We start from the raw sequence: 15,460 nt of genomic DNA, 5'->3' as shown, positions 1-15,460 counted from the left end.
TTGAATAATTGGATATCTACTTGTAAAAGAATGAAAATATATCCATATCTATTGCCATGCACAAAACTCAAGTCCAAATGGATCAAGGACCTCAACATAAAACCAACCACACTGAACATCATAGAAGAAACAGTGGGAAGTACACTTGTACGCACTGGCATAGGAGACCACTTCCTAAATACAACACCAGAAGCACAGAAATTGAGAGCAACAATTTAAAAAAAAATGGACATCCTGAGACTGAGAAGCTTTTGTAAAGCAAAGGACATAGTCAAGAAGACAAAACAGCAGCCTACAGAATGGGAAAAGATCTTCACCAACTCCACATCAGACAGAGGACTGATCTCCAAAATATAAAAACAACTCAAGAAATTGGTCAGCAAAAGAACAAATAATCCAATAAGAAAATAGAGTACAGACCTAAACAAAGAACAACCAGCAGCGTACTCTAAAATGGCTGAAAAACACTTCAGGAAATGCTCAACATTTTTAGCCATTAGAGAAATGCAATTCAAAGCAACTCTGAGATTCCATCTTACAGCTGTAAACCCTGATGACAAATTAAGCTAGAGAGAATGTAGGGTAAATGGCACACTCCCCCATTGCTGGGGGGAGTGCAAACTAGTACCACCATTTTGAATTTCAGTATGGTGATTTCTCAAAAAATTAAAAAACAACCTACATCAAGACCCAGCAATACAACTTTTGGGTATTTACCCAAAGGATGCTCAAACATAGTTGAACATATACTCAACTATGTTTATAGCAGCATTGTTTGTCATAGCAAGATTCTGAAAACAACCTCAGTGCCCCTTAAGTGAATAATAGATAAGAAAAATGTGATAATTTACACAACGGAGTGCTACAGAGCAGAAAAAAAAAATAACGGCATCTTGAAATTTGCAGGTAAATAGATGGAGCTAGAAAACATTATATTGAGAGAGGTAATCCAGACTCGAAAAGACAATTATCATATGTACTCACTCATAAGTGGCTTTTAGATGTGAAGCAAAGAAAACCAGGCTACAATTCACAACCTCTGATAACCCAGAGAACAATGAGAAACATACATAGATCTAATGTACCTGATAAGTAGAAAATGACAAAATTTCCTGAATAAATTAAAAAGCATGTGGACCATGGGAGAAAGAAGGGGAGGGCAGAAAAAGTGAGGGGAGGGGAGAAAAATATATAACTCAATAAAAATAATAAAAGAGAAAAAAGAATAAGCCTCCATGTGTTATTTATTTTAGAGCTAGTTGATAGGCTCCCCAAAGGACAAAGAGCCAAAAGAATAAAACAACTAACAACATTGCCACTAGTAATTGTGAGGTGGACGTTGGATTGTCATTAGTAAGACATTCTATGGAATCATTCATAGTGAACATTTTGAAATATGGTCCATTATAGCAAGTGTATTTTTTCATTCTCTGGTACTTGAGCTGGAACCTAGGACCTTACATATATTAAACTATTTACGTACCATTGAGCTACATCCCCAGCTCTAGACACATCTATTTTAACCTCATGAAAAATATTATCACTTAATCTTAGTATGCTTCTCAGCTTAAAGCAGAATGTCCATGTGGGCCTACAGAGTTAAGGCAAGTTATGATTTTGCTTTAGAACTGTTTCCACATGCTAAATTAAAATGTTTTTTCTGTGATAGATTATTTAGTTAGATAATCCCATTTTGATCCTTTCATATCAGACTTGCTAAAAATGGGTTTTACCATAAAAATTATATGTGAGTAATATTTAAATTCAGTTAATATATGCATGGTTTAATTGATATTCAAATGAAGAAAGAACTTTTTCTTTATTAATGATTCCAGTGTGATTTCAAAGTTACATTTATTGAGAATACTCTTTGTTGTTTTTTTCTAAAATATTCTGTTTCAGTAGAGTTTAAATAAGTTGAACAGAACAACAGAATAAAGAAATCTTTCCACTTTCCTGAAAGAAAACTAGAACAAATATTTTAAAAATGACTATAGCACATGCCTTTTGTATCTAAATCTACAGTGCTCTCACACTGCTGTGAAAGCCTGTTACCTTACAATTGTGCACTTTGAGGTACAGGGAGGATCAAATACTTATTTTTTTGAAAATATTACTAATAAACACAGAAATTAATTATTCTATAGTGCTTAAAAAGTTTAAAACATCATGTTTTTATTCATAAAATTATCATCTGCAATTATTTTGACTATGCAGCAGTTGATAGTTTCAATGCAATATATCACCAGAAATAAAATACACATGCAAGCTTTTACACAAAATAATCATAAAGAATCACTGTAAAGATGTCTTACATTTATTTATATTACAGAATTTTACTGTAAAAATACAAAGAGGTATTGCATTTGGAACTAGGCAAATATGTTTTATGTTTATGCTGCAATTGCTTAATTATGTTAAGACGTTTTGCTGTTATATTTTGCCTACCTAAGGCATATGATTGGTTTAATAAAATGTTTAATGCTCAATAGGTAGAGGAGGAATAGGTGGTGCTGGCAAGCAGAAAGAAAAAGTAGGAGGAGGAATCTAAGCTATAGGAGAGAAGAGGGAAAAGCCCAAGTCCAATCAGTCAGGCAGCCACATGCCAGCCTGACTCACAGTATGACATAAGGAATAACAAAAAGGGAAAAACTCATAAGGCAAAATGTAGATGAAGAGAAATACATTAAATTAATTCAGAAGAGCTAGTGGGAAAAGCATAAGATAATGCTTAACATTCATAACTAATATTATGTCTCTGTGTCATAATTTTTGAGCTCTTTGGTGAACCAAATGAAAGCCTGCTAAAGAGCCCCGTTGTTTTTTTTTTTTTTTTCAGAGACTCTCTTAATTTGGCATATTTCAGATACCAATACATATACATAAAAATTGTCTTCCTATAAATGTAGATATAATGATGATAGATAAAAAGATAGTAATACCCATGTTATCTATACTTGACCTTGATAAAATTCCAAATTATTCTGCATAACTGCTCTTTTACTCTTTACTATTTTAAACTTTTTGTCCGTTTGTATGTGTATGCATGCAATTTTCTTTGTTCAAACTTTTCTATGGCACAGTAAATGTACTCATTATTTTATTTTATCAGTAAAATATTCTTCTCAGTTAGTGAACCAAATAGGAGCCCTTTAACATGATAGTTCAGTGCTTAACATCTTTAAATTCCCCGATACTTTGTGTCAGTGCCTGCCCTAACACTTAAAGTGAAGATTTTGACCTGAAGGATATACATTCATTTTGGAATTTGAGGTTACAGGTCTCCTACATGTCAGACAATTTGCATAAAGCCCAGGAAAATGAGCAAAGTTTTGTTATTATAATGATCTTTAACTAATGTTAGACTTTGAACCTTTTATGGAGAGTAGGAAGCAAATTATCTTAGAAAAATCACATGATGCTTTATTGGTTAATTTTAATCCAAACCAATTACAATAAAATAGTGTTAAGTATAGATGAATACATATTTTAGATATTGAAAATTATATTTATTTTATTTGTACTAAAATGAATGTGATCCCCAAACAGTGATTTCTGCTTAAAACCCCTGCACTTGCAAGACGTGAGTTTGATCTACTTAGTAAATCCCAGGCAACCCTATGCTGTATAATAATCTTGTACACTGTGAAAATGTGTTTCTCTCTTTGTTAATTTAAAACAAATAATCTGGTGGCCAAGCAGGAAGTAAAAGCAGGTCAAACAAACTAAGGATGCTGGGATGAAGAAGGGCAGAGCCAAAAGAATCACCAAGAGCTGCAGAAGAAGCAGGACATGTTAGTGGATAGGCAAAGCCACGAGTCACATGGTAGAATATAGATTAATGAAAATTGGTTAGTTTATGTTGTAAAAATTAGTTAGTAATAAGTCTGAGCTACCAGCCGAACATTTATAACTAATATTAAGACTCCTATTGGCTGTTTAAGGGCAGCTGTCTGCTCAGGAAAGCTCTGCCAACAAGTCTGTATTTTTGAGTTAGAGGATGAATCAAAAAAAAAAAAAAAAACCTCTATGTCAATAATGTAAATCCATAGGCCATGAGATCAATAGCAGAGAGAGGAAAAGCTCTTTAATGTGGGAAAGGTTTTTGTTATTTTACTTCCAAACACAAAGAGATGTATCTCTGGTGGTTTTAGACGAAGAAAATCCAGTTGGTAGAAAGGTACTAAGAAGAATAGAACCTAAAATCCATGCTTCAAAATATATTCAAGTGAGAATAATTTTCTGAAGATGACAGTATTACTATATGTTTATTCATACAGGAAAACAGTTTAGATGGAACACAAATGATTCAAAATGGATTCTACATTCATGTTTGGTTTTCTATATTTTCAGATTTTTAGGAATAATATAATGTTGTATATGTTTGGTGAAAGTTATATGAAATTTATTTTCTCTATTCTTGCCTCAGATATGACAAAGATTTTCAATGTTGGCCATAGAATTCAACATAGTTACATGATGCTGTAAGTGTGGATTATGACCCAGTAGCCCAATAGTATAGTCATAATAACTGTTTGGAACAATATTACAAATGTTAAACATAAGGTTTATTTATTGAATGCAAACTTCATTTTATTGCCAACTCTATGAAATTTCCAAAAATATAATCCTAAGTATAATTCAAGTTTATTAAATATAAATAATATTCATGATTTCTGGTTCATAGCTTTCCTTCTAGAATTATATTGATAATAATAAGTAGGTTTATTCTTTATATTATAGCAAAATTAATAAGAATTATTCAAATTAATATACAAATCCTTTTATTTACTCAGAATCTAGTGAAAATAGAGAAAACAATTATCATGTTAGAACTAGAAAAAATTGGGTAGACAACCAGGTTCAACTTTCTAATTTTATAAATGAGAATGGTAAACTTATGCTAGGGTGTTTTCAAGTTGAAATAGTATAATATAATTATGATATAAGCATTCGTATAAATGTTGTTATTTTATTATTTTTTCACATCATATTTTTAAATATTACTCTGAATTTAATTTCCTTTATGTGCAGTATAAAAATTACATTAACTGGTTTTAGAGTTAGATGTTATGTACAGTGATGAAAGCAATGCTCTTTGGATAGTAATCATATTATAAAAACACACAAAAGAAACACAACTAATAGACTTATGCCAGGTTACAAAGCGAATCTATACAGTCAGTTAGTTTATTTTAGTTGAAATTGTGATTACAAGAGTTTTATTCCCAGGCTACTAACATGTTATGTTTGAAATCTGTGAGATCCTCCAAAGCACTCTTAGTCAGTCGTTGAAGAGCATGGGATTTTCTTTGATCTCTCCTTTATTTTCAGTCTCCTTCTTTTACAAAAAAAAAAAAAAAAAAAAAAAAAAAAANAAAAAAAAAAAAAGTAAATGGTAACATCTTGTAATATCACCATGAAAATAACTAAATTATCAGAAAAGAAATGTGAGTGCTGCAACACAGATTCATAATTATTTTTGAATACATGCACAAGAAAGTTCTGTTCTCTTCAACACAGCTTAATTTCCTGGTAATTGTGATTGACTATTTGACAAATTCATTTGATATTTTTTGCATGCGCGTTTATAGATTATCTAGGGAAACTAACAATTATCTTTAAATGTCTCAGCCTCCAGAATTTTACTTTGGTCTGCCTCATACAATTTTCACAAAAATCTAGAAGTTTAATGAATGAAGATTAATGAATAATAGTGATAATATTGACCATATCATGACATATCATAACTAGAAAAGAATCATTATTCTCTTATAGTTTGAATTAAGGGCACACCTGCTGTGGAATATTTAATAATGTAAAGATGTATTACATTTGTTTATGCTATAGAATATTACTTTAACTATGTAAAGTTCTGTTACACTTTTAATGCTGCATTTGTTTATTTATAAAAAGATGTGTTGTTATTTCACCTTGCTTACCTAAGGTACCTGATTAATCTAATAAAAAGCTGAATGGCCAATAGCTAGGCTGAGAAAGCATAGCCTTGACTGTTGAACAGATAGAATGAATAGGAATAGAGAGAAAGAGTGAAGTATTAGATGAACATGAAGAGAGAATGAGGGAAAAAGAAAGGGGGATGTCTGGAATAAGCTAGGCAGCTGCCAGAAAGCAGACACAGAGTAGAACTTGTAGAAATAAAGGTAAAGGCCTAGAGGCAAAAGGTAGATAAAGAGAAATAGGTAACTTAAGTTAAAAGGACTAGCCAGAAATGAATCAAGGCTAGGATGAGCATTCAAAACTAATAATAAGTCTGTGTGTCATAATTTAAGTGCTGGTTGGTAACCCCAAGAAACCCTGGTACTGACATATTTTTATCCTGATAAACTATTCAAAAATACATTATTTATGATTATTTATTGAAGTCTTAAATTTGACAGTCATATTTGAATACAGTTGTATTTCATAAACTGTCCATGTTGCTTTTATTTTTGTTTTTTTTAAGATAGGTTATAGAAAATGAAAAGTTGATTCATTAAAAGTAGTCACATTGAGAAGTGGAAATAAAGACCTAATAAATTCTTCAGTTCCAACTTTAGACTCTTGAAATAAGATCAAATTTTAACTAAAGTGCCAAGGATATGTGTATCTAAGTATTCTTGGTAAACGTGTGATCCAGCCCACTATTGACCATCATTATCTGGACTTCATTCTCATACAATAAGGTGGTTGAACAAATTGTTAAAACTGTTTGAAATTTCCTTCTGAGAGAAAAATTGCCCTTCTTGCTGGTGCCTTTTTCTTAACCCAGTATGAAATTAGTAAGAAAAATTCATTCTTTTAAGGTTTCTTTTCTTCTATTGCCCTTTATCCATAAATATTTGATCAGGTAATACTATGTATAAGATAGTTCTAATGTATTATTTATATTACAAATAGTAGCTAGCACAGTATTAAATCAAATTATTTGCTGCAGGATCTATAATATTAATTATACCACAATTTTGCCATTTATGTTAATGATAACACATTTCTGTATTGATATCAAATTTGAGTCTTATTTTCATGTAGATGCTAACCCTTTCCAGGCCTCTCATGCTTGATAGAATAAATCTCACAGTAGTTAGTAGTGATTACTTCTATGTTGTTCAGAAACAAAAATGAAATTTTATAATTTCCCCAATCCATGTTGGGACTTTGGTTGGTTTGATCCTGTTCAGATCTGGGGCATCAAGGTTCAGTTGCAAATTCTTGTGAGTTAATATATGCAAATGACATTGTGTTATAGTTATTTACTTTGTCAAGCATTGATCTTTCCATCCCATCTTCTGCTTTGACTCCTGAGCTTTCATAGGAGGAGGTGTGATATAGTAGTTTGACTATGGTTTAAGCAATCCTCACTTAGTCCATTATTTCTGTACATAGACTGGTTGACAGCCTCTATATGAATAGCCATCTGCTGAAAAAAGAAACTTCTCTGTTAAGTTCTGGAAAATACATCATTCTATGGGAATAGGAAAAAGTCATTAAGAGTTGCTTTAATGCGAAGTCCACTTAGAAAAATAACACTAGGTTCCCCCCTAAGTCTGTGACCTATTTCACTAAGAAATTTGACAGTATAGGATTTATTCTCTTCTTCAAAATAATAAAGTAATAGTTTATAAAATATAAGTTCCAAGAAAACACTAACATTTTTAGCTACTTACCTTGGAAATATTGCTAAGGTAATATGCAATGCTTGATGCATTATAACTGTATCTCAATTATTTGAGGACAACATGAATATAAATAATGCATATTAATAAAGCAGATGTATTTGAATATACTCTGTATTAAATAAAATTCTTAATAAAATGTTTTATTATTTTCCACTGCAGTAAAGAATTTTTTTAAATTTTATTTTATAAAAATAGAAAACATTTTTATTCATTTTATATGCCAATCCCAGTTCCCAATACCTGCCCACCTCCCATCCCCTCTACCTTCTCCCCCACTTCAGCCACCATTCACTCCTCCGAGGTGGTAAAGCACATTGCTTTTGGGAAGGTCCAAGGCCCTCCCAAGTGTATCTAGGCTGAGCAAGGTGTCCATCCAAAGAGAATGTATTCCTAAAAAGCCAGTACAAGGAGTAAGGATAAATCCTGGTGCCACTGCCAGTGGCCCCATAGTCTGCTCCAGCCAAACAACTGTCATGCACATTCAGAGGGTCTAGTTTGGTCCTCTGCTGGTTCCTTCCCATTCCAGCTTGAGTTGGTGAGCTCCCATTAGCTCAGGTAAACTGTTTCAGTGGGTGAACCCATAATGGTTTTGAGCGCTTTGCTCATACTATCACTCCTTCCATTCTTCAACTGGATTTTGGGAGTTTAGCCCAAAGAAGCACTCCACTGAGAGTCCATGCCTTTGTTTCCATCAGCTGCCGGATGAAGGCTCCATGGTGAAATTTAAGTTATTTACAATTATGACTACAGGAAAAGGCGAGTTTGGGCACCCTCTCCACTATTGCTAAAGGTCTTAGCTGGTGTCATCCTTGTGGATTCCTAGGAATTTCTCTAGTGTCAGGTTTTCTTGCCAGCCCTGAAATGGCTACCTCAATCAAACTATCTCTCTCCTCGCTCTCTACCTCTGTCCCTCTTCCGTTTCCACTATTCTGTTTCCTCAAGTTCTCTTCCCCCTTTCCCTACTCTCCTTCCCTTCCCCTTCCAGTCTCGCTTCTCTCCCCACTTCCATACTCCCAATTTTGCCAAGAGAACGTGTGTATCTCCCCTTAACAGGTAGATTTCTCTCTATATTTTTTTCTTAGGGTTCACTTTTTTACTTAGATTCTCAAGGGTAGTGGACTATAGGCTCATTATTCACTGCTCTACAGCTAGTATCCACTTATGAGTGAGTACATACCATGCTCATCTTTCTGGGTCTGGGTTACACCACTCAGGATGGTTTTTTTTAGAGGTCCCTATACTAGCACACAAATTTCAAAACGTCATTGTTTTTTACTGCTTAGTAGTACTCCATTGTATAAATTTACCACATTTTCTTTATCTATTTTTCAGGTCAGGGGCATCTTAGTTGTTTCCAAGTTCTGACTATTACAAATAATGCTGCTATGAACATAGTTGAAAAAATGTCCTTGTACTATGATTGAGCATCTCTTGGGTATATGCTCAAGAGTGATATTGCTGGGTCCTAGGGTACATTGGTTCACAATTTTTTGAGAAACTGTCATAATGATTTGGAAATTGCTTGTACAAGTTACATTCCCAACAGCCATGGAAGAGTGTTGCTCTTACTCCACATCCACCTATCATTGGTGTTTCTTATCTTAACCATTCTGACTGGTGTAAGACGGTATGATTTTGATATGATGGAGTCATTTTTATTTGCATTTCCCTGGTGACTAAGGATGTTGAATATTTCCCTAAGTGTCTTTCATCCATTGAGATTATTGTTAAGAATTCTCCCTTTAATTCTGTACCCCATTTTTAAACTGGATTATTTGGACTTTTTCTGTCTTGTTTTTGAGTTATTTATATGATTTGGAGATCAGTTCTCTGTCCGATGTGGGATTGCTGAAGTAGGCTGTCTTTTGGTATCATTGACTGTGTCCTTTGCTTTATAGAGGGTTCTCAGTTTCAGAAACTCCCATTTATTTACTGTTGCTCTCAGTGCCTATGCTACTACTGTTATATTTAGGAAGTGATCTCCAGTGCCCAAGCATTGATGGTATCTTCCCACTTTCTCTTCTATCAGGTTCAGTGAATTTGGATTTATATCTATGTAGGGTTAGGCCCGCCCCTAAGGGGGCGGACTCGCCTCTGGCGAATGTTTACTGATAAATTGTGCTAGCAGAAGCCTGTGCTTCCCTTCCTGTTTCCTGTGCTCAGCGAACCTTGGTTTCGCGAGTCTTGTTTTTCCATTAAAGTTGTGCAAATATTTATTACAATTTGTCTTCATTAATCTAAGCCGCCACATATCTAGGTCTTTAATCCTTTTGGACTTGAGTTTTCTGCATGGGGATAGACATGGATCTTCTTGCATTCTTCTACATGCTGACATTCGGCTATGCCAGCACCATTTGCTGAATATTCTTTCTTTATTCCATTGTATAATTTTAGCTTATTTATCAAAAATTAGGTATTCATCAGTATGTAGATTAACATCCATGTCTTCGATATAATTCCATTGGTCAACCTGTCTGNTTTTTTTTTTTTTTTTTTTTTTTTTTTTTTTTTGCCAATACCAAGCTGTTTTCATTACTGTAGCTCCAAAATAGAGCTTGATGGCAGGGATGGTGATGCCTCCGGAAGTTCCTTTATTGTACAGAATTATTTAGGCTATCCCGGTTTTTCATTTTTCCATATGATGTTGATTATTATTATTTAAAGGTCTGTAAATAATTGTGTTGGGATTGTTATGGGGAGTGCATTGAGTCTATAGATTGCCTTTTGGTAGGATTGTTATTTTTATTATGTTGATGCTTCCTATCCAAAAGCATGGGAGATTTTTTCCATTTTCTGGTATCTTCTTTAATTTCTTTCTTCAAAGACTTAAAGTTCATTTCATGCAGGTCTTTCACTACTTTGGTTAGAGTTACCCCAAGATATTTTATGTTATTTATGGCTATTGTAAAGGATGATATTTCTCTGATTTCTTTCTCAGCTTCTTTATCATTTGTATATAGGAAGGCTACTGATTTTTTTTTAGTTGATCTTGTATCCTGCCACATTACTAGATATATTTATCATCTGTAGGAGGTCTCTGTTAGAGTTTTTTGGGTCACTTATTTATACTATCATATCATCCCCAAATAGTGAAAGTTTGACTTTTTTTTTCCTTTCCAGTTTGAATTCCCTTGATCTCCTTTTTATTGTCTTATTGCTCTAGCCAGTACTTCAAAAACTATGTTGAATTGATATTGAGACAGTGAAAAGCCTTGTTTTGTTTCTGATTTTAATGTAATTGTTTTGAGTTTCTCTCCATTCAATTAGATTATGGGTGTTTCCTTTTTGTATATTGCTTTTGTTAGGTTTTGTTATGTTCCTTTTATCTCTGATCTCTCCAAGACCTTTAACATGAAGGGGTTTTGGATTTTGTCAAATGCTTTTTCAGCATCTCATGAGGTGATTCTATATTTTTTTCTTTCCATTTATTTATATGGTGTATTACTTTGATAGATTTTGTGTCTTATACCATCGTTGCATCTCTGGGATAAATTTGACTCGATCATGGCAGAATATTCTTTTGATGTGTCATGGATTTGTTTTGCCAGTATCTTATTGAGTATTTTTCATCTATGCTTGAGATTGTTCTGTAATTCTTTTTCTTGGTTGAGTCTTTGTGTGGTTTTGGTTTCAAGGTAACTGTAGTCTCATAAATAGAGTTTGGCAACATTCCTTCTGTTTCTATTATGTGGAACACTTTGAGTAGTATAGGTATTAGCTCTTCTTTGAAGTTCTAGTAAAATTATGCACTGACACCATCTGGTTCTGGGCTTTTTGAGGTTGGGATGCTTTTAATAACTGCTTCTATTTCCTTGCAGATTATAGATATATTTAATTGCTCACCTGGTCTTGAGTCAATGTTGGTATGTGGTACCTATCCAGAAAATTATCCATTTCTTTTATATTTTCCGATTTTGTGGAGTATAGGTTTGTATAGTATAACTTAATGATTGATGATTCTCTGTATTTCCTCTGTGTCTGTTTCTATGTCCCCCTTTTCATTTTTGATTTTATTAATTGGGATATTCTTTCTTTGCCTGTTTTTTTTTTTAGTTTGAATAAGGTTTTTATCTATCTTGTTGATTTTCTTATAGAACCAGCTCTTTGTTTCATTGATTATTTGTGTTGTGGTTTTTTTTTTGTTTCTATTTTATTTATTTCATCACTCAATTTGATATTTCCTCTCATCTACTCTTCCTGGATGAGTCTGGTTCTTCTGGTTCTTTTTGTTCTAGAACTTTCAGGTTGCACTAAAGAAATTTAAAATCATTACTAGTACATTATTATCAAGCAGAGAAACTGTGGATCTGGTTTCTATGGAGAAATTGTCCATTTATATGTAATTTAATTATTCATATGGAAATTATAGCCATAGGAATGATTACACCAGCTTCAACATATACCCCTTATAGACTTTTCTTAACTCTTAAACTGATTTCAAAATTATAATACTCAGCCAGGCAGTGGTGGTGCACACCTTTATTCCCAGCACTTGGGAAGCAGAGACAGGTGGATCTCTGTGATTTCAAAGGCAGTCTGGTCTACAAGAGCACTTTCCATGACAGGCTCCAGTGCTACAGAAAAACCTGGTCTTGAAAAAAAAAAGTTGATAATACTCAGTGTATGGAGAATTCTAATTATTTGAATCTTTTAATAAATTGGGAAAAAATCCTATACTTCTTCTTATTCGTGTTATACATCGTTCAGATGAGTTCATTTATTTTCTGGTTTATGTAAAATTTTGTTATCCTGCTCAACTGAATGAAGCCTAGGTTACTAGGGAACTCAGTGTAAATGATAACAAAAATAAGAAACATGGTCTGAATGTTAGCTGTTCCTAATTAAGTTTAGAGATAACCATTGTTCTTGCTTGTCTCTCCCCATTACCAGAGTCTTGATTATATGTATTTCATAAATTCACTCTCACATACAAAGAAAATAAGTACTCTCTTTTTTCTTTGAGATCTTATTGGAAAATATCAAATTGTATCTTAATATCATGATTTTTTCCCACTGTTAATTTGAAGCATGTAAAATTTTAGTTTATTGCTATAATTATCTTTTAAATTTCAATATACATAAATATCTGCAATGTGTGTTCACGTATAATTTTAAATAGTATACATATTTTTGAGTATCCTTAAATTTATCTATTTCTTTAAGAATATTCATATCATTTTTAGATTTTTGTTTTTATAAGTTTAAAACAAACTTCCTGATCACAGCAATTTATAATATAGCTGCAAAACATTCAAGAGTTTATTTCTAGAAGTTAAATTCTAATATGAAATTTATGGTAGCCAAGGATTGTTTTAAGTTGTGGTTTTGTGTTTTCTTCCTTTGAGATATGTTGCACAGATGAGTTTGATGTTTGAATTTTCTGTCTACCTAAGATTTCTGTTTGTGCATCAAAACCTTAAAGGACATTTCTATATTCAGAAACCCATGCCTTATTTTTAGTATGATACCAGAATCTATGTTTGAATACACAAAATTTGGGGATACAACTTATGGGGGATAAGATAAACATTTGCTACCTGAAGTCCAGCCATGCTCTGTACAAGTGGAAGCATCAGAATGAGTATTTTTTTTTCTAAGAGAGTGACAGAGTTGCAAGACACAATGCATTATTATATATACCAGAGACTGATCTGAAATTTGTCTTTAGGTTATTACTTCTGGCTTTTGTTTCTTGTATCCTTCCTAGAAAACTCGGATTTCTCCCACCATCATGTTGAATTCTGTTATGTATCTCCTAAAATATTTTCCTAGCTCTTATGGAGCATTTTCATGTGTTGTTAGTAGAGATAGGATAGGATTAGAATGAGTCTTGCTGTGTCAGCTCAGTTTTCCCTATTGATTGGGAGGAAATCAATGAGTTTTTAAATTAAATTCTCCTTTCTAATGCAGTGGCACAGGTTGAAGTTGGGTTTATTGACACACTGTTAAAGAGGACACAACATTGCAAAGAGAGAGGCCAAAGAAGTAATTGTGTGAGTTGAATAAATCATGATATTTTTTTTTCTCTAACACTGAATGAAATGAATGTACCAGAGGGCTTTTATCAAGTACACAGGTACAGTATATGTTAGATTTTTATATTTTTTTTTATTTTTATTTATGTTTATGTGTGTGTGTGTGTGTGTGTGTGTGTGTGTGTGTGCCTATGCCCTCAGAGGCCCAAACAATTATCCAGTTACACTAGAGCTTCAGTTATATATGGTCATAAGCCTCCTGAGTTGAATACAGAGAACCATGTTCAAGTCTGTTGGAATTTCAGCAAGCAATCTTCTGAGATATCTTCCCTTTCCAGTATATGCCAGTTTTAATGAATTTAATCAAGTAAATTTCCTCTCCAACAGTGAGCATATTTATTTAATAAGTTTTATATATTTGTGATGGTACTAGTAAGACCACTTTAAACACACACACAAATACTTAACTTGGCCTGAATTTACTTTCATGTCCTTAAAAGCTATTTCATTGGGTGAAATAATAGGTCACCAACTTCAGTAGCTTCTGATAGATAAGCTTCATGCAATAATGCAAATACATCAAATATCATGGTTACCTTTCACATTGCTGTCACACAGCATTTTATTATTTTTAGTAGAACTATTTCTAGTTTTATGTTAAGATTTATAAAAGTTGTCATCTCAATCAAAGAAAAATGAATAAGAGAGATTGATATGTAAGTCAACATAGTATGTTTGTATGGCAGTTCCTTCTGAATATGTTGTATAGAATTTATTATATGAATTTTACTATGTCAACACTATGAGTATCACTTTATTAATTAAAAGAGAAATATCCATATTTCAAAATTTATCTTCCTTAGGGTTAGATGTGTTTTTACATAAACAGTAACAAACTCTCTTCATCTGTATACACATATTGAAATGAACCAGTAACAGAGTCCAAAATTCTAAAGATTTTGCTATCTTTAGGAAATTTAAATTGCATTTAATAGATATGTAAAGAATTGATTTTTGTTTACTTGTATAGATTGAAAATTTAGGAAATCTCTTTTACATAGCATCTCTTTTATTTTCTGAGGTCATAACCACTATCAGAAAATCTCCTTACCTAAACATATCCAGTGCTTATCTTTTCCCCAATATCCCCTCTGTATGATCATATTTTTTTATAATTAAAATGTTATAAAGAGATCTGATGTTAACAGAAACCAAGGTACAGCAAAATAAATTTTCTTATTCATAATGAAATTTTATTGATTTCACTTTGGAAATCTGTAGGATTCAAAGCAATTTTGATAGTATAAACCAACTTAATGTTTTCAAAATATTTTAACCTAAAAGAGTTTCATTGACAAAGTAAAAATGAATGAGCAAAGAGTGAATATAAAACTCAAATTTTTTTCTTTAGAATTTGGAGTGTAATATTGTTACTATAATTAAATAAAAAAATACTTGAAGATGTGAAACATCTAAAGGAATGCAAGTTTTTCATTCTGGTTTAAGGATTTATGGAACACTCTATCTTATAGTAGTAACATGATAAAAAAAGATGTTTCAATAAATTTAGACTATACTTTTTTATTTTTTTTATTGAGAATAAGAAAAAAAAAGTTTCTGCCTCCTCCCTGCCTCCCATTTCCCTCCCCCTCCCCCCACTCTTCTCCCCCTCCCCCCACTCTTCTCCCCCTCCCTCTCCTATCCAAAGAGCAGTCATGGTTCCCTGCCCTGTGGAAAGTCCAAGGTCCTCCCCCCTCCGTCCATGTCTAGGAAGGTGAACATCCAAACTGGCTAGGCTCCTACCAA

Source organism: Alexandromys fortis, unplaced genomic scaffold (assembly GCF_014885135.2).
Source record: "Alexandromys fortis isolate MF-2015 unplaced genomic scaffold, M_Fortis_MF-2015_v1.1 scaffold_114, whole genome shotgun sequence".
Lineage (NCBI taxonomy): Eukaryota > Metazoa > Chordata > Mammalia > Rodentia > Cricetidae > Alexandromys > Alexandromys fortis.
The sequence above is the reverse complement of the archived record's forward strand: the minus strand, read 5'-3'. Positions refer to the sequence as shown.